At 46.3% G+C, this 25611-nt stretch overlaps 1 protein-coding gene across 2 annotated transcripts in view; it reads right to left on the bottom strand.

Moving 5' to 3' along the window:
* The window catches only part of SMAP1 (small ArfGAP 1), a 208350-nt gene that overhangs the window by 121220 nt on the left and 61519 nt on the right, over window positions 1-25611 (bottom strand). The gene's annotated exons all lie outside the window — the stretch shown is intronic.

Genomic DNA, 25611 nt, shown 5'->3' with positions numbered 1-25611 from the left:
ATATACACCACAGAGGCAATTTACACATGAAAATGGGATTCGTCTAAAAGCATTTTCATACATCTTCCTAACCCATTTCTTTGGGTGTACTTGATCACTTTAATAGAAGCATTATCCTTCTATTCCCTTTATAGAAAAATGCAACTGAAATATGTTTACTAAATGTGCAGTAAATCTTCAGAGCTATAAAACTGACAACTCTGTATTTCCCTATATCATCATTAGTACCCACAAGGAAAATTTAAAAATAAATGGAGCTATTACAGCACAGGTCTTTACGTACTGTCAAAAAACCTGATTATTTAGATATGCAGTGTTGTTGATCCCAGGATAAGAGAGAGAAAAGGTGGGTGAGGTAGTATCTTTTTCTGAACCAACTTCTGTTGGTGAGAGAGAAAAGCTTTTGAGCTTACACAGAGCTCTTCTTCAGGCATGGGAAATGTATTTTCCCGCAGCTGAAGAAGAGCTCTGTGTAAGCTCAAAAGCTTGTCTCTTTCACCAACAGAAGTCGGTCCAATAAAAGTTCTTACCTCACCCACCTTGTGTGTTTAATATTTACATGGCATTCTTACCCCCCCTTTTTTTTTTAAACTTAATAATCTTTAACACAGCTTCTTACAATGTAGCTGAAAACTACAGAGAAACCACTTCTTACATCTTTAGTGTTGCATGTTTGTTATAGAAGATTCCATGAGTATTATAGTTAATTTATGTATATTTTGAACATAAATATTCACTATCCGTATACATAAAGGCCCTGGAAACGTGCTTTTGCTCTGAAGGTTGGTGAATGATGTTCCAGAAAAGGGGTTTTGCTTTTTAATAGTGTGTTTAGTAGTTTCAAGAAGAAATTTCACACTGGGTTAAACTTGTAGATGAGAAACATTTATACAAAAAAGTGACCTGGTCAGTATTTTTCTGCTTTTACTTTGTTATAGAATCTACTAGTGTTACAGTAAGAGCTACCTGAGACTCTCCCCATGATAATACAGTAAAATTAATCTTATGCTTATAACTTTCTGTTGCTATGGAAACAGTGATATATCCAGCATTTTGACTTTACCACATTAATTTCTAAAATGAAGAAAGGGGGATTATTCAATTCATAGCCTTATTTGAACACTGGTAAAAGATTTGGTAACTAAACATAGTAAACTACAAACTATTTAAAACCCAATTAGTCAAGTCTTTAGTCTGATGTGTAAGTCTTCCCATAATTTACTAAAATTTAAAATCTCATTTCAGCTGTGCTTTCTGGTTCCTAGACACAAATTGTTTTCAATTCCCTCACACATCTGTCTGATGCAGAATGTGCGTTAGAGTTTTTTTTTTCCTTCTCTTTTAATTGCAAAATAGGAGTTTTCTACATCTGAAAGTCTATTAAACAAATGATAATGGCTATTGGCCAGGCAATATCACACATTCAAATGATGCAATAGAGATCAATGACTTTTTGAGGCCATATCATCTATACAATAAACATATTGCAGCATTAGCCCACTTGATTCACATGTTTGTTTCCTCGTTTGCATACCATCTGTCAAAACAAAGATATCAGAAAGTCAACAAAAGTTGTCCATTGTGACCGTGTTTCTTCATTCTTTGGCAAGATTGTAGGCTGTCTGACACTACGTTAACTGTATCCAAGCAGGAGAGGAATGTCCAATATATTTTAACTCCCAGGTCAGGCTAGCCACGTATGGTATGTACTTGTGATCCTGTAAGATGCAAATAAGGCCTATGTATAGATCCTAGGTCCACTCTTAGAGAAGCTGACTTCATAACGCAAAGCCCCACCAATGCATGAAATGCCTAGAGTATAGTCCTGTCCATCTTTCAGTGTTAACATCTTGGTGACCAACACTCTTCCTAAAAATGGAAGTTTAAGATGCGTTATTGCAAATGACAGTTTAAAATTTATCATCTTTCAGTCTGGTTTCTATCTAAAGCCTGTCCGTCTAGCTCAGTGATCACCAACCAGTCAATCGTGATCTCTGGCACAGTGTGGCTGCAGATAAGGCAGACTCCCTGCCTACTCCAGCCCCACACCGCTCCCAGAAATGGCCACCGCAGCCCTGCAATGGAGGGGGTCTCCCTCTGCGCGCTGCTCCTGCCTGCAAGAACCGCCCCCACATCTCCCATTGGCAGGGAGAGCTGCGGGGACAGTGCTTGCCAAGAGGGGCAGAACACGGAGCCACGTGCCCCTTCCCCGCCCAGGGGTCACAGGGGCACATTATCTCCTTCCGGGAGCGGTATGGGAGTGGGGTAGGCAGGGAGCCTGCCTTAGCCTCACTGCGCCTGCCGCCAACCAGGAACCGCTGGAGGTAAGTGCTGCCCCAACCCCCATCCCTGAGCTCCCCCTGGAACCAGCACCCAAAACCCCCTCCTGCACCGCAACCCCTTTCCAGAGCCAGCACCCAACACTCTGCCCCAGGCCGGAGCCCCCTCCTGCAGCCCAACCCCCTACCCCAGGCTCAGCCCAGAGCCCCTTCCCACACTTCAAACCCCTCGGCCCCAGCCCAGTGAAAGTGAGTGAGGGTGGGAGAGCACGAGCAGGGGAGGGGGGCGGGTGTGAGCAGGGCAGGGTTTTGGGGGAGGATCCTGGGTTTCCCTTAGATTTAAAAAGTGATATTGGGAATAAAAAGGTTCGAGACCACTGGTCTAGCTGATCAACCTAACAAAGAGCTCTTATTACAGAGAATTAGCATGGTGGAATAACACTAAATGGTCCCAGATCCAACCAGCCACAGAAACACTCAATGGGAAGGAAGTCTCCATGGCATTCCTGGTCCTTTCCCTCACCTACTACTTCCTACTCTCCTGTGCCCACAGCACCCTGGACTCGAGAACCCTCTTGCATCCGGAGAGTTCCAGGCCTTCTTAGTCCAGAGTCGAAACCTGCACATTTATTAATCCTGCTTTTAATTCACCTGTTGATCTTGATCTGCTTGTGACTAGGCAGCAATCCCTGTGTGTGGAACTATTCTTCAGTTGTTTCAAGCTTATTCACAGAAGGAAATCTCTCAAAAGGTGGACTGAGGCAGTGGGCTGTCACCACATCTTCCTTGTAAGGTACTATTGGGTTTTTATTCACTACCATTATTATTCAATATATATATTTGAAGTCTTCAGAGAATACTCCTAAGTAATGAGCTGAGATACCATCAGTATGTTCAGTTCTTTGAGGACTGGCAAACTAATATCTAGATATTATGGTGATAGGAGCTTTGGAAACAACAGCCAGACACAGCCTTGTTTGGCAAGGGTTGAGTGATTTATGTTTAGCCCAGATGAGACAGTGATACCAGCAGGTGGGTAGGTATGACTATTCTGAGAAATGTGTGGATGACTAATTATATTGTTACAGAATCCATGAAGCACACATTGGCCATCAGTATCTAGAATAACTGATGCTTTCTTAAATTTTAAAAAATTACACAGCTAATTAAGTACTTATTCGTCCTACATTTCTTAAAAGGCAATTGAAATCAGTTGGATCCTCTCTTATCTGTCTTCAATTTTTATCAGGATTACATCAAGGAAGGGCCTTCAGTTTGGGAGCTATTTATAGATCTCCCTATTCATATTTCAGACATGTCTGTCAGATTTCCACTGTACATGTTTTCAAGGATTTGTGAATGGTCTACTAGAACCAGTTCACTTTCAGCAATTCAAGCGTCCTTCTCCCAACCCCATTAGCTCTTCCTTTTCAATCTCCATTTGCAAGATTTGTTGTGCTTATTGGACCTTACTGGTGTATTTCACAGTGTATCAGATGTTCTGCACAGGATACTGTAGTAAGGAATTTAAAAAAAAATTACCCAAAACATTTTTGCATCTAAAGAAAATTCCATGAAATTAACCTTTTACTCATCATCTACCCTTATAACGAAGATTTCTTGGTCTACTAAAAGATCCAAATGAATAGGAATAAGAGTGAATGTAGTAGAGCACACTATATTTCAGTTTCTTTCTTTGTGACTGTTTTCATTTTTCTCTCTAGCTGGAAATACAATCTAATAACCAGGACAAACTGATTGCTTTGAATTGAAACTACAGTACTGCACAGTTGTTCTACCATCCAATTACAGGTTTACCGCTCAGGTGAAAAGTGTATAATAAAACTTACAGTACTTACCCTCCTTTTACAGTTTTGCAAAGATCTCTGCAATACACCTTGAATTTACTTAATAATTTTAGTTCAACTAAAATAAGCTGGAATTTTAAAATTTCATTATGGAAGTGAAAGATTATTTTTTTATTAAAATAAAAAAGGATTAGAAGGATAAAGATTTTTACAGTATCTTGTAGGATTCTGCTTGAGTTTTAAACTGACATTATACTGACCAAGTCTAGTGATGATCCTGGATGGAATAAATGAGGGCAATATATAGTCATACAAATGGCTATTTCTAAACCAATAGCTATAAAATGGACATATAAAGGAACTATGGCAAAAGCTTTAATTAGCTGTTTACAACTAGTTTCTTCCATTATTTTGAAAGCACATGCTGTATTTTGTTTTGATTTGTTATTTTGCAAAAATAATACCAAGTAAGAACTCAGCAATATCAAAAGTATCACAATCTTTTATTTAACTCTTCTGATATCGAGTGTTAGCCAGGTAATTCATACACCAAGTAATCCATAAATTTATCTTTTAAACATTTATCAAACCATGGATGGACCTCATAAGACCACAGAAGAACCCTACCAAAAATGTTTTAACCACCTAATGTGGAGTTAGGAGTTTAACCGAACAAGAGTGCCCTCTAGTGGCCATTTTACATATGCAGAGTTAATTTACAGAGAAAAGATTCAGAACTAAACCTAGAATGCAAGTAAAACCTGTTAAATTTTAACTCGTTTCTAGTTGATTATTTTCTGCAATTAGACTTCTCCTTTGGCTGAATGATTAGTTCAGGCTTTTAAGATATTTAGTAGTAAGAAAATTAAATGCACCTTTGCACTACTAAAATATTTTATTATTTGCTTGGCAGTAGTGGATAGAATCCCAATTAGGTCTCTATTGCACTAGGTGCCACACACCCACAACAGTAGACCCAAACTGCTTACAATCCTTAAACGGTTATTCACCTTCTCGTAACTACTGTTCTTTGAGATGTGTTGCTCATGTCCATTCCAGTTAGATGTGTGTGCACTGCATGCACGGTCGTTGGGAAGTTTTTCCCTAGCAGCACCCATTGGGTCAGAGTGGCGCCTCCATCGCGGTGAAAATATGACCCTGCGAACCCAGCACCTCCTCAGTTCCTTCTTGCCAGCTACTCCAGCAGAGGGGAAGGCGGGCAGATCTGGAATGGACATGGGTAACATCTCAAAGAACAGTTACGAGAAGGTGAGTAACTTTTTTCTTTGTGTGCTTGCTCATGTTGATTCCAGTTAGGTGACTCCCAAGCCCTACCCCAGAGATGGGGTGGAGTTATGGAATCACTGACTGGAGCACAACTCTACCAAAAGCTGCATTGTCTCTGGAATGCTGGGTAATGGCGTAATGAGAGGTGAAGGTGTGAACCGCGGACCATCTCACTGCCCTACAGATTTCTTGTATTGGGACCTGGGCCAGGAGTGCCACTGAGGAGGCCTGTGCCCTTCTGGAATGTGCCATTAGTGCCAGAGCATGGACTTTAGCTAGATCATAGCATGTCTGGATGCAGGACATGATCCACGACGAAATCCTCTGAGATGAGACCGGGAGCTGTTTTATCCGATCTGCCACTGCCACGAACAGCTGGTTCGACTTATGAAACAGCTTTGTGCACTTGATGTAAAAGGCTAGCGCCCATCGAATGTACGGTGTGTGAAGCCTCTGTTCCTCGCTACTCTCATGAGGCTTAGGGTAAAAAGACAGGTAGAAAAATGTCCTGGTTGGAGTGGAATTGGGACACCATCTTTGGAAGAAAGGCCGGGTGAGGCCTAAGCTGCACCTTGTCCTTGAAGAAAACCATGCAAGGAGGATCGGAGGTGAGGGCCTTCAGCTCCAAAACCCTCCTCACTGAAGTAATGGCGACTAGGAAAGCCACCTTTCTTATGCTTATAAGAAGCACACGGAATCTTTTTCAAGGGGATAAGGCAATACACCATGTTTCCCATAACAGATATAGGAGTGAACAAGTCACCAGTGGTTCAAATGGGGGCCCCCATCAGATTGGAAAGAACCAGGTTGAGGTCCCACACCGGAATCAGTTGTCTAACCTGCAGGTACAGTCACTCCAGGCCTTTGAGGAAAGAGCCAATTATAGAGTTGGCGAAGACGGAGCATGCAGTCGCTCCCGGATGGAATGCAGAGAGAACTGCCAAGTGTATCTTGATGGATGCTGCTGCCAGACCCTGCTGTTTCAAATGCAGTAGGTATTCCTGGATAAGTGGTATGGGCGTCTGCATTGGGGGGTGGGGTTTGAGCGCACCAGATTGTGAATCTTTTCCATTTGGCTATGTAGGTGGCCCTGGTGGAGGGCTTCCTGCTACCAAGCAAGACCTTCCTAACCTGCTCGGAGCACACGAGTTCCATGGGGTTTAGCCATGAAGCTTCCAAGCCATGAGGTGAAGGGACTGGAGGTCGGGCTGGTGAAGGCAACCATGATCCTGGGTAATCAGGTCTGGGACTAGGGGCAATGCAACTGGGGCGTCCACCAACAGCTCCAGGAGCGTGGTGTACCATTGGTGACAAGGCCATGCCGGCTGCCACCAGTATCACCACCGCCTTGACTCCGAGGACTTTGAGCAAGACCTTGTGCACGAATGGGAATGGGGGAAATGCGTATAGCAGATGATCCATCCAGGGGAGGCCCAGGCTGAGATTCCAGAAAGTAGAATCGCTGACATTTCCTGTTGCTTCGCATGGCAAAGAGGTCAATTTGGGAAGCTCTGGAAAATACTGTGTATCACATCCAGGCAGATGGACCCCTTGTAGCTGTGGAAGATCTGCTGAGGTAGTCCGCCACCTCTTTTGGGGAACTTTTGAGGTAAGACGCTTCCAGGGGAATGGAGTGGGCGATGTAGAACTCCTATAGCTGGAAGGCTTCCCGACATAGGGGAGAGGAACGGGCTCCACCCTGCTTATTTATGTAAAACATCAGTTGAACTGTCCATCATGACTCCCACTCACTGTCCCTGCAGATGAGCTTGGAAAATTTGGCATGCTTGTTGGACTGCTCTCAGATCCTTGATGGTGATGTGGAGCGAGAGTTCATCTTGGGACCATAGGCCCTGTGTCTGAAGTTTCCCAGGTGCGTGCCCCAACCCAGTGCTGACACAACCATTACCAGGGACAGAGAGGGCTGGGGGGTTGTGGAAGGGGACTCCCTCGCACACTGTCTGCGGGTTGAACCACCAGCGGAGGGACTTGAGGACCTGCACCGGGAGGGTGACCACTGAGTCCAGAGTGACTGACTGACTTGGCTAGGCTGATGCAAGCCAAGCCTGGCAAGGTACGAGTCAGATCCTGGCATGCTGTACCACATAGGTGCAAGATGCTATGTGACCGAGTAGCCTCAGACAGCCCCTTGCTGTAGTGGTGGGGTACCATCTGAGGCCTTGTATGATGTCTGTCATTGCTTGGAAGCGAGCCTCCAGCAGGAATGCTCTGGCCCAGTTCAAGTCCAGCACTGCCCCAATAAACTTTATCCTTTGAGACCCAGCCTGTCAAAGGTAGAGCTCACGAAACATGCCTGTGCATCCACCTGGTCCCTGGAGCATCCCCGGAGCAGCCAGTCATAGAGGTAAGGATGCACCTGTACCTGCCTCCAACAGAGGAAGGCAGTCACGACCAACACGCGCTCGGTGAACAATTGGGAGGCCGTGGACAGACCAAAGGGGAGGACCGTAAATTGGTAATGTCTGTGACAGACCACAAACCTGAGCAAGCATCCGTGGGCAGGCTGTATCAATAGGTGGAAGTACACATCCTTGATGTTGAGGGCGGTGTACCAATCTCCTGGATCCAGAGAAGGGATAACTCTTCAGGGAAACAACAAGGAGTCTGGTGGCACCTTAAAGACTAACAGATTTATTTGGGCATAAGCTGAAGAAGTGGGTTTTTTACTCATGAAAGCTTATGCCCAAATAAATCTGTTATTCTTTAAGGTGCCACCAGACTCCTTGTTGTTTTTGTGGATACAGACTAACACGGCTACCCTCTGATACTTGTGTTCAGGGAGACCATGTGAGAAACTTCAGCTTTTTCATGAAGTGATTGAGACCTTTCAGATTGAGGATGGGTCTGAGACCCCCCTTTGATTTGGGGATTAGGAAACAACAGGAGTAGAATCCCTTGCCCCTTAGCTCCTGAGGAACCTCCTCCACTGCCCCTGCGGCAAGGAGTGTTTGAACCTCCTGCATGAGGAGATGCTCGTGAGAAGGGCCCTGAAGGGAAAGGGATGGGGGGGGGAAGGGGGCACGCAGAACTGGAGAGAATATCCCACTTCTACCCTGCGAAGGACTCAGTGGTCTGATATTATTTGTGACCAAGCACAGTCGAAGTGGGATAGATGGTTCAGGAAACAGGGATGACGATCTGGTCCGTCGGCTGGTCCATCATCCCCGGGTGCACCTTCGAAAGGCCTGCTTAGAGCGCGAAGAAGCACTCGCCTGGCCCTGGTTGGACAGGGGCTAGGAAGGTTTAAACCTGCCATTCCTGTCACACTTCCTAGAGAAATCGTGCCTAGGACGTGGAGGATAGGGGCGCTGTATGGGCTGTGGCTTAAAGTGCTTTTGCTGAGTGGCTGGGGTATGCACCCCCAGCAATTTCAGCACAGCCCTGGAATCTTTAAGGCTATGCAGCCTGGAGTCCGTTTGCTATGCAAACAGGCCGGCCCTATCAAATGGCAGGTCCTGCAGGGTATGTTGTACCTCAGGTGGGAGCCCCGAGGCCTAGAGCCATGAGCTTTGCCTCATGGCAATCTTAGGGGACAAAGTGCGTGCCACCGAGTCTGCAGCTTCCAGTGCGGCCTGTAAAGAGGCCCGTGCCACTGCCTTGCCCTCTTCAACAACTGCCCCAAACTCCTCCCTAGACTCCATGTACACTAACCTGGAGTTCCAGGAATTGAAGTTGTATCTGCTCAGGATTGCCTGTTGGTTGGCAATCCTGAGTTGGAGGCCCCCCAGTCGAGCAGACCTTTCGGATGAAAAGGTCCAGCCTCTTGGAGTCCTTGGATTTGGGGGTAGGACCCTGCTGCCAGTCTCTCGTGCAGTTTACCGTGGCAGCCATCAATGAGCAGGGCTGCAGGTATGTCTAAAGATATTTGTACCCCTTACAGGGGATAAAATACTTCCTCTCGACTCCCTTTGCAGTCAAAGGAATGGTGGTCTGCCCCAGGGTCTTTGTGTTGGCCTGTATAGTTTTGATGAGGGGCAGATCCACCCTCGATGGACCTTCCAGGGCCAGGATATCCACCATTGGTTCCTCCAGCTCTACCACCTCCTCAGTCTGCAGGCTCACGTTGTGCACTACCCTTCGTAGCAGGTCCTGGTGGGTGCGGCTATCTATAGGGGATAGTCCCGAAGCAGTCCCCGCAACTGCTTCATCCGGGAAGTACGACGACGCCAGTGGGGTACAGGATCCTCGTGGCCCTCCGAGTCCCTGGGGATATCCTGCACAGCCTCTCCATCCCTGCTGACCACCCCAGGGTCCATGCTGGTGGTCGGAGCAGGCTCAGAGGATGGCATGGTGGACTGCACTGGCTTCACTTCAGAACCCCTAGCAGTGGGGCAATTCATCAATGCCGTGGGTACCACCAAGTGGAAGTCCTGGGAGAGGTGCCCTGGACTTGGTGGTTTGGCCACAGGGTCCAGAATGGCCATTGCGCAGCTGCTTGCCATGGCCCTGCATCCACATCCAGATGCCTATGATCCGATCTGTGTCGGCTACCCCTGCAGTACAGGGACTCCACCTTCGAGTCTGAAGACAAAGACCTGGAACGCAAAGGCCAGGGCGGTGCCGATCAGAGCTGCGCCCCGGAAAGATGGGGAGCAGTGCTGCGACCGGGAGTGACTGCTAGAGGTCGAGCAGTGCTGCGACGCATGGTGCCGGGAGTGGGCCTTGTGCCTCACGGGGGACTGATGCGGCGATGGAGAGCAGTGCCATGAATCAGAGCCAGGCTACTTGGTCGGTGCTGGGGACTGGTACCATGTAGATGCAGTTGATCGTATCAACATTGTGGGCTTGCCTCGAGACAGTATAGCACATTGAGGTACCGGAGGCTTCTCTGGACCGGCTGGGGACGTTGCACTGTCATGGCGATTAAGTCCCTCGTGGCCTCCAAGGTATTTGGGGTGGACGACAACTCGATGTCCTCCACCATCTGGCCCAGGGAGTCCACAAGCACTGGACTCAATGGCCCCCCCTTGCAGAGCCGAAGTCAATGGTGCCATCTCCTGGGCTGTCGATGCCAGGTGGTGCTCCTCAGGACGCACATTGGTGGCACTTTCTGAGCTGGCCGTCTTTGGTACAGGAGATAGAAGCAGCACCGCAAGCAGGACTGGGGCCTGTGGCACCGGTGAATGGGAGTGGTGCCGCACCACCTCTGCTGACCTCAGTGCCAAGGGTCTCTATGCCCAGAGTCCTTCCTCGGCACCGCTTCCCGTATGGAGGCCAGAGCGCTCCGCACAGAGGAGCTCAGTGCCAGATCCTGCCGTGCCAAAGCTGGCTGGGATGAAGAGCCGCCTCCATCAGGAGCTGCTTCAGGTGAAAGTCTCGTTCCTTTTTCTCCCTGGGACAAAACCCTTTACAGATTTTGCACATGGTCTGTTTCGCTGCAGGGTTTAAAACCTTGGGATCGAGGCATTCCTCGAGCCCCAAAAGGAACAGGAAAACTGTGGTGGGAAGAACCCCCCATTCCTACACTAACACTATAAACTAACAATTCTTAATACTACCAGACTACAAAACTACAACTATACAACTACTAGGAGAAACAAGGAACATTTGCAATAGCAAGTCACCACAGTTCCAATGACCATCACTGGCTGCAAGAAGGAACTAAGAAGGTGCCGGGTCAGCAGGGTCACATTCACCAACATGGAGGCGCCACTCAAGGGGGCTCAACAGCTGACCCGACAGGTGCTGCTAGGTGAAAAACCTTTCTGACGACTGTGCACGCGGCACGCACACATCTAACTGGAATCTACACAAGTAAGCACTCAAAGAAGAACTGGAGTTTATGTTTAAAATGCTAAACTGGTACCCTCTTAACAAATAAGTTCTTTGAAGATTCAGAGACTTATCTGCTTAGTTTACTGACAAATTCTTTTAAATTTTTAACTGCTGTTAGCATTCCAGAGCCAATACAGCTATTGCAGGAAGATGAACTCTATTCTGACACCTCCACGTCTAAATTCCAACTGCAGCAACAAATTCTGCTCACATTTGCATCACTGAAAGCTGGGGTTGCACAACAGAGGAGGAAACCTCATTATTGGTGATAACATACCAGTCTTGGAGAATACAGTTGACTTTCAAATTCCAGATTGATTTTACATGTCAGGGAGTTAAATACAGCTTTACTGAGCAAATTTTATCTGAGAAGTAGTGGGAGACATGCACAGAACCACAGTACTGTGTTTCCAGAATCACTCAGTTTTCAGAAGAAAACTGCACTCACTCTCATCTAAATAGTATATTGGTAATAGACCTACAACTAGGATCATACTGTAATATTTGCTTAGTAATGAGGTCTCACCTACTGGAAAACTTTTTGAATACTATTTATGTTGATACTTTAATTAAATACATTAATGGCTCGCTGAACAAAGAAACACTGAGTCTGATCTAGAGAGCGGTTTCCATCACAGAGTAGAGCATATACAAATTAACTGTGGTGATCTTATCCTCCTAGAAAAAGTTTAGTAGGCCTTCAAACAGCTTCCTTTTGAATGTTACAATTCCCCCTTCCCCACAAATATACTTGTGCCTGTTTGGGGTGTTGCACAGTTTTTTGGGTTTTTTTGGGGGTGGGGGGGGTGGGGTTGCTTTTTGTTTTTTTAAAAGGTCAGATGTTTCTTCAGTGCAACTTTTGTCATGATCAAATTTGGGGATGACATTGTCAGGAGTAAGGTCCTGCAGCAGCGCCTGCTCAGTATTCCCGATACCCTAATGAGCCAGCTAGGTGCCTGATGGATGACCCTACCTGACTGGCTGAAGAAGTTAGCAGGCCAATTCTTAAGCTCAGCAGCAGCTCCTTGGCTACTCAGCGAACATGCCCACAGACATTCAGCCTCCCTGTGCTTTTATCTTGCCAAGCCCTGCTCCTTCTCCATTCCTCCACCAGCCTTGCTACTGCCTCAGAACCAGCCCTGCTTCTGCTTTCCCCAATTTCTGGTAATCCAGTTCCGACCCTCAGCTCTGATTCCTGACTCCAGCTCTGTGTCCTTGGCTCTGGCATTCTCCAGTTCCGACCTTCGGCTCTGCTTCCTGGTTCTGGTCATGTCAACCCCTGGTTCTCACATCCAGACTCCAACCACTAAGCATGACTCCCAATCTGACCGCCTACAACCCAGTCTCCTGACACACATGAACCAGATGGGTAGCAGACACGCAAGATACAGCCTAACTGTAAAATGACCTGGAGAAGGTTCAGTAATGGAAGATTCCAAGCAAAGAGGAGAGGCTTAGTGCTAATGAAAGTGAAGTCCTACAGCCAGGGAAAGGAAATAAAACACATGGAGATATAACCAAGGAATCACTCCATTGAAGTGTTTGTCTCCTTAATGCATCCTTAAACTTTTTTACATTAAAAAAAAAGTGTCAGTTACTGGACCCTTTCTGGTTTCGTGGAGTACACCATTCCCAGGATTCAGACCTCTAGCTATCATCTAGATTATGGAATCACAAGATTATCCCATTCTCAGATCAGGCCCTGTGTTGCACACACTGGTACTAACCAAGACTACCTTAGCAGGTCTGATTTAGGCTCAGACCCTGCAGGCATGTTCCGTCCAAAAGCAACTGCTGTTTTACTGAGATAGAACAAAAGCATTTAAGAAAAAGAGGCCTTAAAACAATTTTTTAAAAAAAGCCACACTGTATGCATACCTAGCTTTTCCCTAAGGATTACCATTCCCTGGATCTGGGGGCCTCCAACTTCTTTAGACTCTCTCAGCAGTCTGTGTCAGCCTGTCACCCTAGAAAGTTTCTGGAAAGTGCTCCCCACCACCCTTAATCCTAAGAGAAAGCTTTTATAACTATTTAAGTGCCCTCTCGATCTCTAGGCTCCTACCTCTGGCAGAAAAGCTTGCAACTTGATAGAGACAAAGGTCTTTGAAGCAAACAGCTTAACCACTGTTTTTCAAATGTACTAAGATGTCTTTACTTAGATCTACTGCGTTGCTTTTCTACATTCTCTTTCAACAGCGCCCTGTTAAGTTAGATCAGCAGTTCTCAACCCATGGCCCGCATGCTGCCCAATTAGCACATACCTGTGGCCCAGCTTTGTGCTAAAGGCCACCGGGCCGCGCGGCTGGGTCCAGGTTCCCGGCTATCTGGTCGCCCAGCATGGCAGGGTTCGGGCTGCCACGTAGAGGGTCCAGGGTCGGGGCTGCCGATCAGCCCTGCACAGCAAGGTCCCTGCCTCCCGCCCAGAGCTCCACTCCTGGCCCCACTCTGTGGAGGGGTCTCTGGGCAGGAGGCGCGAAGCATATGGGTCTTGGGGGAAGGGGGGAGCACACTGGTTTTCAACCTACGGCCCAAGTAACACAATGATAAATAGGTTGAGAACCACTGAGTTAGATGAATAGTCACACAGAAAATTCCAGTAATCCACCATAGTTATATAGTAACTTTACCTGATTTGACTAGGTCACATACAATGTTAATACAATCATTACACATCAATATTCATAGATTAATATTAGCAATTCCACATCCCTTGCAACAACCACTATACTGAGGCTGCTACAAAGAAGTGTGATTGAGATTGACAAGTTCACAAGAAATAATTTTAATAAGCAGTCCATTATGTAAACAAATTGAAACCCAGTGAAATAGTATCTTCACAACTTTAAAACTTTTGTTTTCAGAAATTAAATACCTGTTCACACTAATCAACTTTACCTTTATACTGAAACCAAAATAATCATATGATGTCACAGTAGGTTCACACAAAAAACATCTGCTTTAAGTTACAAGGAACCTAGTGCATTAAAAGTTGCTTTTAAAGTATAAGGTAAAAATGGATACAATTAGGGTGACCAGATGTCCCGATATTATCGGGACAGTCCCGATTTTAGGGGACTTGTCCCGCGTCCCGACCTTACATTGGTCGGGACATCTGGTCACCCTATATGAGGGGGACCATGGCAAGCCGGCGCCACTCACCTTTCCTCCCTGGGCCCTGGGGCAGCGTGCAGCTGAGCTCCTGGCGCGGCAGAGCCAGCCCACGGCGCCCGCTGCCCGGCCGGCAGGAGCCTGCAGAGCACAGCCCTGCCCCTTCCCTGGGCACACAAGAGGCAACGAGGAAGTCTCGCTCCGCTGCGTGCTGCAGTGGGGCGGGGCTTGTAGACTCCGGCAGCAGGCAGCGGGCGCCGGACAGAGAGCGCCCCCACCCCACCCCTGCCCCTCGACCCTACCCTAGGAAGGATCCAGAGGGACTGGGAGGGACCTGCATGCTGGATGCTTCCTGGGAGCCACTCCAGGTAAGCACTGCTGGGCTCACCTGGCCCCCTGGCAAGGCTCCCTTCAGACCCACTGCCCTCAGCCCCCACCCTGACCCTGTTCCCTCTGCCTCCCCCACAGTTCCTCCCCTCCCACCGATCATCTCACCCAACCCACTGCCCTCAGCCCCCCCCGACCCTGTTCCCTCAGTCTCCCCCCACAGTGTCCCCCCTGTGCCCTCCACCCTCAATACACTGCCCTCAGCCCCCTGACCCTGTTCCTTCTGCCTCCTCCACAGTCCGTTCCCCCCACCACCATCTGACCCTGCATGGATGTGGAAATCTGTCCCGAATTCCAGGCTGTCGTTAGCCCCTGGGGGAAAAGATCAGAGGTTTCCAAAGGGAAGTTTGCAGCCTTTGCTCAGACCCAAACATTTTCACTAAAATAAATAAATAAATACCCAAACCCATCCTGACACCCATCTGCTCTGTCCAGATTTTCTGTTAACCCTGTTGAGGCCAAAGTGGTTTGAAAAATTAAAAATCCATGACACCATTGTGTTGCTCGTTAATCTGATGGACCTGCTGATAATGAATAAAGATGAATGCCCTGGGAGCAATGTGTCAGGCAGACAGTTTGTCAAGTAGGAAAGTGAATGCTGAAGCCCTCACAAAACGCAGAGGCTTTTCTTAGCCTGAGAACTGAAAGAGAGCCAGATACCCTGCATGGGTTTGAAAGTGACAAGAGCCTAGCAACTGACCAGAGCAGCGCCAGGTTTGAAGTGAGGAGGAGGGTCTGTGTCATGAAGTCTGCATTTCTACTGAGGACTCTTCCATCGCCAGGGTAGCGCTGGTGCAGGTCTGCCGCCCGGCACAGCAATGCTGAGAGGTGCCAGTGTAGACCCAACCCACTGCCCTCAGTCCCCACCCTGACCCTGTTCCCTCAGCCTCCCCCGCAGTCCCCCCTGTACCTCCCACCCCGAACCCACTGCGCTCAGTCCCTGCCCCCGTTCCAACAGCCTCCCCCACAGTCCCCCTGCTCCCCCCAACCCACTGCCCTCAGCCTTGCCCCACCCCAAATCTTTTCTTCAGCCTCCCCCGTCATCCCACCCCCATCACTCCCCCTGCTGTCCCACCCCCTCAACTTCCCCCCATTCCAGTCCTGCTCCCATCTCATCCTCTCCAGACCCTGTCAGTCTCCCCACCCCCCCAGCTCAGCCCCATTGTCTCCCCCGCCTCTCTCTACCGTGTCCTAGTCATGCTCCCCTCAGCCCCTACCCTACTCCCCCCATCCCAGTCCTGTCCCACCCCCTTAGCCCCCCCCCAACTCCCTCAGTCCCAGTCCTGTCCCCCTCAGTTCCTCCACCCTGCTTCCCCCAGTCCATCCCCACACACCCACCGACTCCCTTGACCTCCCTCCCCCCAATCCCACTGCCTGGACCCACCCCCGTCCCACTCAGGACATACAGGAAAAAGAAGCAATGGGCTTAAATTGTAGCAAGGGAGATTTAGGTTAGACATTAGGAAAAACTTCCTAACTGTAAAGGTAGTTAAGCACTGGACAAATTACCTAGAGAGGTTATGGAATAGCAGTCATTGGAGTTTAAGAGGTTAGACAAACACCTGTCAAGGATGGTCTAGTTGTTATTACTCAGTCCTGCCTCAGTGCAGGGGTTTGACTAGATGACCTGTTGATGTCCTTTCCACTCCTACATTTCTGTGATTCACACTGAATTGCCTTGTGCCACTGTCTAGTAGTACTGGCACACAGTTCTCTGACATGCAGGTTTATAAATTTGTAGTTAATATACAGTTTAGAGCATAGCAATTTTAAATCTCTGCATGTTCAGACCAACTGAGCTGAAAATTGTAATCTACAGTATTCAAAACTATTAAGATGTGGGCTGAAATAAAATCAGCATGAATTGCTCAACAATATCAATGGAATCAGCATTATATATGCTGCTATATATTGTAAAACATTACAGTGAAATCTTGCAAGTATTACATAGCATGCTGCCTTGCCCAAGTGGTAACTAAGCATAATATCTTCCTGTTTCAACATTCTTAACTTGTATCCCATAGCTCCTAGAAGTTGTTTTTTTTTCAAACACTGAAAGCTGCTAAGTTTTGAGTTAACAGGTTTTTTTTCTTTTAAACCACAGCACTGAATGTTATTCTAAAATTGTTTTCCAAATATTCTTAAACTCCCAGTTTATCCCCCGCTGATGTTCATTGTGAAAAGTATTGCAGGTCTAATAATAATATTTGGCACTTTTGTAATTCACTGTGATCATTCCCTTCTATTAGACATTGGTGAGGCCTCATCTGGAGTACTGTGTCCAGTTTTGGTCCCCACACTACAAGAAGGATGTGGAAAAATTGGAAAGAGTCCACCGGAGGGCAACAAAAATTATTAGGGGGGTAGAACACATGATTTATGAGGAGAGGCTGAGGGAACTGGGATTGTTTAGTCTGCAGAAGACAAAAGAGTGAGGGGGGGATTTGATAGCTGCTTTCAACTACCTGAAAGTGTAGGAGCTAGATTTTATAATGTACTATGAGAAATAATGTATGATTTGATTTCATCCTGTCAGCCACCCTTTTTGAATAGCAGAAAGGAATGACAGACCAGAACAATCCTTATGACTGATTATTTTCACCCTTTTTGTTTTAGGATAAGTTATAATGTCTACTATGGTTTCCTATATGTATTACAAATTAGGCACCCTAGTTAAATATACATTTCTTTGTTTTAAGGTTTTAGTAAATGAGAGACAGGATTCTCTATTGTGTCTATGTTAAGTGGATTAGAAGAACATTGAAGGCCTGGGTCTCAATGTAAATTATCTTGGTTATTGATTGTAAAACTTAGCAAAAAGGCATTGAATCTTGCTCGATATAAAATACTACTGTTTGTATTCTCAATCTGTTTGTGTGAATGAGGAATGTATGCATCAGGAAAAGATAAGGTGTGAAGGCCATTGTTATAGCCAGAGTCAAGGAAGAAGTAGTAAAGAAACTTAAAGGACATCAAAGAATCATCAACGTGCATCCATAATGAAGGGCAGATTGACGACCCTGAGCTGAAGGCTGGCACCCCTAAGGACAATTGATTAAATGGGAACAAAGGACAGGATGACTCTCTCAAAGTGTATTGGAATGTTTACACCAATTAAGAAGTAACCCTCACAAACTGACACATAGAATCATAGAATCATAGAATATCAGAGTTGGAAGGGACCTCAAGAGGTCATCTAGTCCAACCCCCTGCTCAAAGCAGGACCAATTCCCAGCTAAATCATCCCAGCCAGGGCTTTGTCAAGCCGGGCCTTAAAAACCTCCAAGGAAGGAGACTCCACCACCTCCCTAGGTAACGCATTCCAGTGTTTCACCACCCTCCTAGTGAAATAGTTTTCCTGATATCCAACCTGGACCTCCCCCACTGCAACTTGAGACCATTGCTCCTTGTTCTGTCATCTGCCACCACTGAGAACAGCCGAGCTCCATCCTCTTTGGAACCCCCCTTCAGGTAGTTGAAGGCTGCTATCAAATCCCCCCTCATTCTTCTCTTCTGGAGACTAAACAATCCCAGTTCCCTCAGCCTCTCCTCATAAGTCATGTGCTCCAGACCCCTAATCATTTTTGTTGCCCTCCGCTGGACTCTTTCCAATTTTTCCACATCCTTCTTGTAGTGTGGGGCCCAAAACTGGACACAGTATTCCAGATGAGGCCTCACCAATGTCGAATAAAGGGGAACGATCACGTTCCTCGATCTGCTGGCAATGCCCCTACTTATACAGCTCAAAATGCCGTTAGCCTTCTTGGCAACAAGAACACACTGTTGACTCATATCCAGCTTCTCCTCCACTGTGACCCCTAGGTCCTTTTCTGCAGAACTGCTGCCTAGCCATTCGGTCCCTAGTCTGTAGCAGTGCATGGGATTCTTCCGTCCTAAGTGCAGGACTCTGCACTTGTCCTTGGTGAACCTCATCAGGTTTTTTTCGGCCCAATCCTCTAATTTGTCTAGGTCCCTCTGTATCCGATCCCTACCCTCTAGTGTATCTACCACGCCTCCTAGTTTAGTGTCATCTGCAAACTTGCTGAGAGTGCAGTCCACACCATCCTCCAGATCATTAATAAAGATATTAAACAAAACCGGCCCCAGGACCGACCCTTGGGGCACTCCGCTTGAAACCGGCTGCCAACTAGACATGGAGCCATTGATCACTACCCGTTGAGCCCGACGATCTAGCCAGCTTTCTATCCACCTTACAGTCCATTCATCCAGCCCATACTTCTTTAACTTGGCGGCAAGAATACTGTGGGAGACCGTATCAAAAGCTTTGCTAAAGTCAAGGAATAACACATCCACTGCTTTCCCCTCATCCACAGAGCCAGTTATCTCATCATAGAAGGCTATTAGGTTAGTCAGGCATGACTTCCCCTTCGTGAATCCATGCTGACTGTTCCTGATCACTTTCCTCTCCTCTAAATGTTTCATAATTGATTCCTTGAGGACCTGCTCCATGATTTTTCCAGGGACTGAGGTGAGGCTGACTGGCCTGTAGTTCCCCGGATCCTCCTTCTTCCCTTTTTTAAAGATGGGCACTACATTAGCCTTTTTCCAGTCATCTGGGACCTCCCCTGATCGCCATGAGTTTTCAAAAATAATGGCTAATGGCTCTGCAATCTCACCCGCCAACTCCTTTAGCACCCTCGGATGCAGCGCATCCGGCCCCATGGACTTGTGCACGTCCAGTTTTTCTAAATAGTCCCGAACCACTTCTTTCTCCACAGAGGGTTGGTCACCTTCTCCCCATGCTGTACTGCCCAGTGCAGCAATCTGGGAGCTGACCTTGTGCGTGAAGACAGAGGCAAAAAAATCATTGAGTACATTAGCTTTTTCCACATCCTCGGTCACTAGGTTGCCTCCCTCATTCAGTAAGGGGCCCACACTTTCCTTGATTTTCTTCTTGTTGCTAACATACCTGAAGAAACCCTTCTTGTTACTCTTAACATCTCTTGCTAACTGCAACTCCAAGTGTGATTTGGCCTTCCTGATTTCACTCCTGCATGCCTGAGCAATATTTTTATACTCCTTCCTGGTCATTTGTCCAATCTTCCACTTCTTGTAAGCTTCTTTTTTGCGTTTAAGATCAGCAAGGATTTCACTGTTTAGCCAAGCTGGTCGCCTGCCATATTTACTATTCTTTCTACACATCGGGATGGTTTGTTCCTGCAACCTCAATAAGGATTCTTTAAAATACAGCCAGCTCTCCTGGACCCCTTTGCCCTTCATGTTATTCTCCCAGGGGATCCTGCCCATCTGTTCCCTGAGGGAATCAAAGTCTGTTTTTCTGAAGTCCAGGGTCCGTATTCTGCTGCTCTCCTTTCTTCCTTGTGTCAGGATCCTGAACTCGACCATCTCATGGTCACTGCCTCCCAGGTTCCCATCCACTTTTGCTTCCCCTACTAGTTCTTCCCTGCAAAATCCTTAGGGTTCAACAGAGGAAAAAAACCTACAAGAACAGGGTGCTTGGCCATGGGACTTTGGGTTTGTCTTGCCACACTCCAGGGGCATCAGATCGCGACCGATAGAGCCCCGCTCCCCTCTGCAACCAATCTGGCTGGCCACTAGATTGATCCAGACTCTGGACTGGTAATTATAAACATCACTGCAGGCCTATTTGTGTGTATGTGGTGTGTGACTGAAAAGCATATGCTAACTGTGGTATTCTCAAATGCTGTGTATTTGCATTCCTCTATAAAGATTGCGTGTGCTTTGTAAGAGCATAACAAAAGGGGGTTCCAAAGAGGATGGAACTAGACTGTTCTCAATGGTACCAGATGACAGAACAAGGAGTAATAGTCTTAAGTTGCAGTGGGGGAGGTTTAGGTTGGATATTAGGAAAAACTTTCACTAGAAGGGTGGTGAAACACTGGAATAGGTTACCTAGGGAGGTGGTGGAATCTCCTTCCTTAGAGGTTTTTAAGGTCAGGCTTGACAAAGCCCAGACTGGAATGATTTAGTTGGGAATTGGTCCTGCTTTGAGCCGGGGGTTGGACTAGACCCTCCTGAGGTCCCTTCCAACCCTGATTTCTATGATTCTATGGGTTGGCCCTTTAGAATTTGGCAGACAGAAGTAACTGCAACCCTAAAGTAGCCATTTTGTAATAGGCTGCTGACTACATTTCATTTTCTCTTTTCCAGCTTGTAAGCATCTGCGATGTTTCCCTCCATTACTTATCGCTAAGGAAATGGCACACTGTCACACACTAACACTCTGAGAACAGCTATTTACCATGGCAAATGGCTCTTCTAGAATTTCTGTCTGTATGTATCCTCAGAACCTGCTCTCCATTATTTCCAAGTCTTAGAATAATCAGATTCTTAAAATAAAGGAACCAAAGAGAAGTTGGAGCTGAACCCCATTACATATCCTCAGATAAGTTGTCATAAGGACCATGAACATGCCACTCCAATGGACACCACAATCCAGAAATTTCTAAACTCACAAAAATAACTATTAGGATGCACAGAGACAAATGCTCAAAGGAAAACCTATAATCTGTTCTAAAGAATTTCATGTGGCAGGTGACCTTATATGATAAGTTTCATGTAGACTAGTTTAGTTTCCAGAAGTCAGAGGAGTTGTGGTGTTAAAGTCAGGCTTATAAATGAAAGCTTGTTACTATATTACCACAGAAAATACAGTCTCTATAATAGATGCAATCTGTAGACAAGAAATCTTCAACAGCTGTACACTCCCTATAGCTCCTCTAGATCAAGTGCCAAAACAATGACATTTTATAACAAACATCTAAAATAACCATAGGATTATCCATATTCCATGGCTCTGCAAATTAAATTAATCTAAATCAAAAAGGTAGAACAGATTTATGTATTCCAGATTTATATTTTCTGGGAATGCTACAGCAGCTTTCCACTTGTGGCCCTGAGTACAATAGATGGCTTTGCGGCTGCCATACTATCTGTGACCACCACTAACTGGTCCATTCTTGGGTTCAACAAAAATTATTTAAAACTACTGCTTTCCAGTACTTTGATACATGACCTTCTCACACAAAGTAACAGAGAAATGGGCACAACCACTATAAGAGAGAAACTTGCTGAACGTCTGAAAATTTGGCTGGAGATGGAAAGTCACCTTTCCAGAAAGTAAACCAGCTTCAAACCTTGACCTTCAATTCTGGATGCATATCACTCAGTTTTGAAAGCAACTCCAGAATCTGGTGACAAAGGAAGTGTGAAGCTAAAAAGTGAATTTCCTTGTCAAATAATACTTTGCCAAGTGCCCACCAAGGTATCCAAAACTTCGTAAAATGTTGACTTAAGTTTGCCTGACCCCCAATTCTATTTCAGATTTCCCCATCCTGAAAACGTGGCATACATTATTTGTTCCTAGATGTATATGTTTTCATTTAGCCATATTAAAATATATATTATTTGCCTGAGCCCAGCTTACCAAGTGATCCAAATTACTCTGTATCAGTGACATGCCCTCCTCATTACTGACCTATCTTCCCAACTCCACATATTGTGATCAGTTAGACCCTGAGCCTGTCCCTGCCCCAAAGAGGTTACAGTCTAAATACACCCATACATACGCATCGCACCCCCAAGAGTGCACATACACTCAATGACCTGTTTTGCAACAGTGTAACTCCATTAACTTAATAGAGTTTCTCCCAACATCAGAAATAAGTGTGGTGTTTAGGTGAAGGCAAAAGAACTGGGATTCAGGAGATCAGGGTGCTACTCTGAACTCTGTCATACACCTTGTGTGTGACCTTAGGAAGAAGTTGCTTTGCTTCTTGTGCTTCAGTTCCTCATTTGAAAATGACAATAATACTTCCCTATCTCACAAGTATACTGCGAGGATAAATTTGTCAATGTTTATTAAATGCCACAGAAGTGCCTATACAGTTTTCAATCCCATATCATTATCATCTGATCCAACATTTACTGATTATAATTATAGCAAGTCTTTAAATCCTAATAAATATAATTTGGCTAGATATCAAGAGACTCCCATTCTTCAGAGAATGTACTGATTAGAGGTTGACTAATTGCATGAGTACAATGAAGTGACCTTGTCTGAAAGACGCTTCTTTTTGAGGTTTGTCCTTTCACGCCAACTATGCCATAAATGTGAAAACCTATCTTTTTTGTGGTAGACTGGTTCCTGAATTAAGACGTCAGTGTTGGAACAGTGTATTTGCAAACAAGTTTACTATCCTCAGAGCATCAGAATGATAAAATCCAGGAAAGTGGGTTTCAAGGGGAATTTCCCCCACCCCTGACTGAAGATAATATCCTAGTCGGATTTTCTCTGTTGGATCTCTTAAAGATTTCTTATTAAACCATCTTATAAAAGACAGTTCACTCTTAAAAGACTGAGGCAGATTCAAATGTTCTGGCACTATATGCCATGTTTCAATCCTTGAAAGCCAACACTTTCCCTCCAACTCTACACCATGCATTTTCTGGAAACTCCGAATCAACAAGTCTTTTATGAACATGAAAGAACACCCAAATTGCTCTATCATCTTTGTTATTCAATGGCAGGTGGTAGATTTAATTATACCCCATCCTCTAAAGCTAGGAGCAAGGTAAAATCTTGTAGGACAGGCCACCAGGCACCATTGAATAAGATAGCTATGTTTCTCAAAGGCAGACTTTAAATTGGACTCTTCTGAAAACTTATAAATATCCTGCATTTTTTATAAAACCTTTTACTTATCTACATTTGAATCTGGAGACCGTGGGTCGAAATCCTGGTCCTACCAAAGTCAATGGGAGTTTTGCCATTTACTTCAGAGGAGCCAGGATTTCACCCTCTGTCTCTACTAGTGTAGGGATAAGAATACATGGCATGTCTACACAGCAATGTAAGCCCAGGCTCAAGCCAAGCCCTCCTTACATCCACATACACTAATTATGCTAACCTAGGGCTCAGACCCAGGACCCTGCAGTGCTGGAGGGTCTGAGACCTTGTTAAACTGGGACCTAGGTCCAAGTCCTATTGCTTTCTTACGTGCTTACGGCCCTAGCTTGATTTGGGTCCTGGAAGTCCTCCGGCTTTATCCCAGAGTTCCCGGTTCCAGAGGAGCTGCGCTGCAAGCAGCCAGCACAAGTGCACTCCCCCTTCTTCCACTGTCTCCTCCTTGCTGCTGCGTGGAGCTTGCCTGGTGCAGGGAGCAAAGCTACCATGATTTGGGGGGGCGAGGGGTCATCCCTTCCCTGGCCGTGCTGAGCTGGGATTCTGCTGCTTCACCTCCCTACAGGGGCAGAGCTTGGTCCCGCTCTGCTTTCCCTTGCTCCTGGGCCCTAACCTGCTTTCCCTGGGACTGTGTGAGCAGGGGTACCCAGGCAGCAGGCACTGTGAGGGTTGCAAGTGGGAGCCAGCCCCAAAACTTCCTTGCAGCCTCCCAGGGATCCCTAATCTCTGCCTCCCAGGGCGCAAAGGAACCTTCCTCTTCCACAGTATTGAATTTAATACGTCTCTAGATTTATTAGAGCAGTCAGTCTCCTTGTCCACTCAAAACACCTAGCCTACACATACAGATTGAACTTGTGATTTTTTTCCCCAATCCTGAACTATAAAAATGATGAGCCTCTTGAAGACTTGTCCATTTTTGCTGTTTATTAGAGTACTCTTCCTTGTGACACGAGTTTGAATGATGTTCAAACTAAAAGCCCTCTCACTGGAAAAATATTTACTGTATTTTCTGGCGTATAAGACTACTTTTTAACCCAGGAAAATCTTCTCAAAAGTCGGGGGTCGTCTTATACGCCGGGTGTCGTCTTATAGGGCGGGTGCTGAAACTTCCGAGCCGGACTGGAGAATCTGCGGTCGCCGCATATGGTGGGGGGAGCTCAAAAACGGCCGCGGCCGCATCCCCGCCCGATGACGAGGTGAGGGGGCGCCTCACCGGGAAGGTGTAAGTGAAGGGCGGAGCAAGCTGCAGGCGTCCGGGACGCCCGGGGTATGGAAAAAAGAGAGAGAGCGGCGCTGTGCCCAGAAAAACACGCCTCTTTCACCCGTCTGGCCCGCCCTTGTATCCTATTACCGTACCTCCTTCTCTGCCTCTCAGATCTCGCTCCTGAGGACTGCAATGAAGCGGCGCAGGCGTGCATGTGCGAGATCTGAGAGGCAGAGAAGGAGGTAATAGGATACAAGGGCGGGCCAGACGGGTGAAAGAGGCGTGTTTGCGCTACCGCTCTGATAGTCTTGGAGACAGGGAGGGCTGGGCAGGCAGGGAGAGCTGACCAATCCAAGCAGGCTTTGTATACAACAACCAGCCAATTGCCGGTAAGGTACATCGCTTGCCGTGATTGGCTGGTTGTTGTATACTGGGTACCACATCTGTACCTGTTCATACAGTATAGCACCAGTACATGCAGTACAGTATACAAATGTCCAACAGTCAAAACCCCATCATGGCTCCACCAGCAAGAAGGAAGAAATATGAAGCCAGTTTCAAACTTAAAGTTGTAAACTTTGCCATGGAACATAATAACTGCGCTGCTGCAAGACAATATGGAGTAACAGAAAAGATGGTTCGGGACTGGAAAGCAAATGAAAAAGCATTAAAGAGTATGCCAAGGGGTAAGTGTGCATTAAGAAGAGGCACTCCACATTGGCCAGAACTCGAAAAACATGTAGCAGACATGGTGAATGAGCATCGCCAAAACGGTTATGTAGTGACACGAAATAAAATACATTTGTTTGCACTTCAGTGGGCCAAGTCTAACCCAGATCACAGCAACAGATTTAAGGCCACTGTATCCTGGTGTACTAGATACATGGGAAGGCATAATATGGTACTGAGGCAAAAGATGAAAATTGCCCCAAAATTACCTGCAGATCTTGATAGCAAAGTAAATAGTTTCCATCGATACGTAATACAACAGCGCACTAAACATGGCTATGCGTTAAGTAGTATTGGAAATATGGATGAAACTCCAATGAATTTTGA

This window comes from Chrysemys picta, chromosome 3, assembly GCF_011386835.1.
Source record: "Chrysemys picta bellii isolate R12L10 chromosome 3, ASM1138683v2, whole genome shotgun sequence".
Classification (NCBI taxonomy): Eukaryota; Metazoa; Chordata; order Testudines; family Emydidae; genus Chrysemys; species Chrysemys picta.
This window is presented reverse-complemented; position numbering and strand designations above follow the sequence as displayed.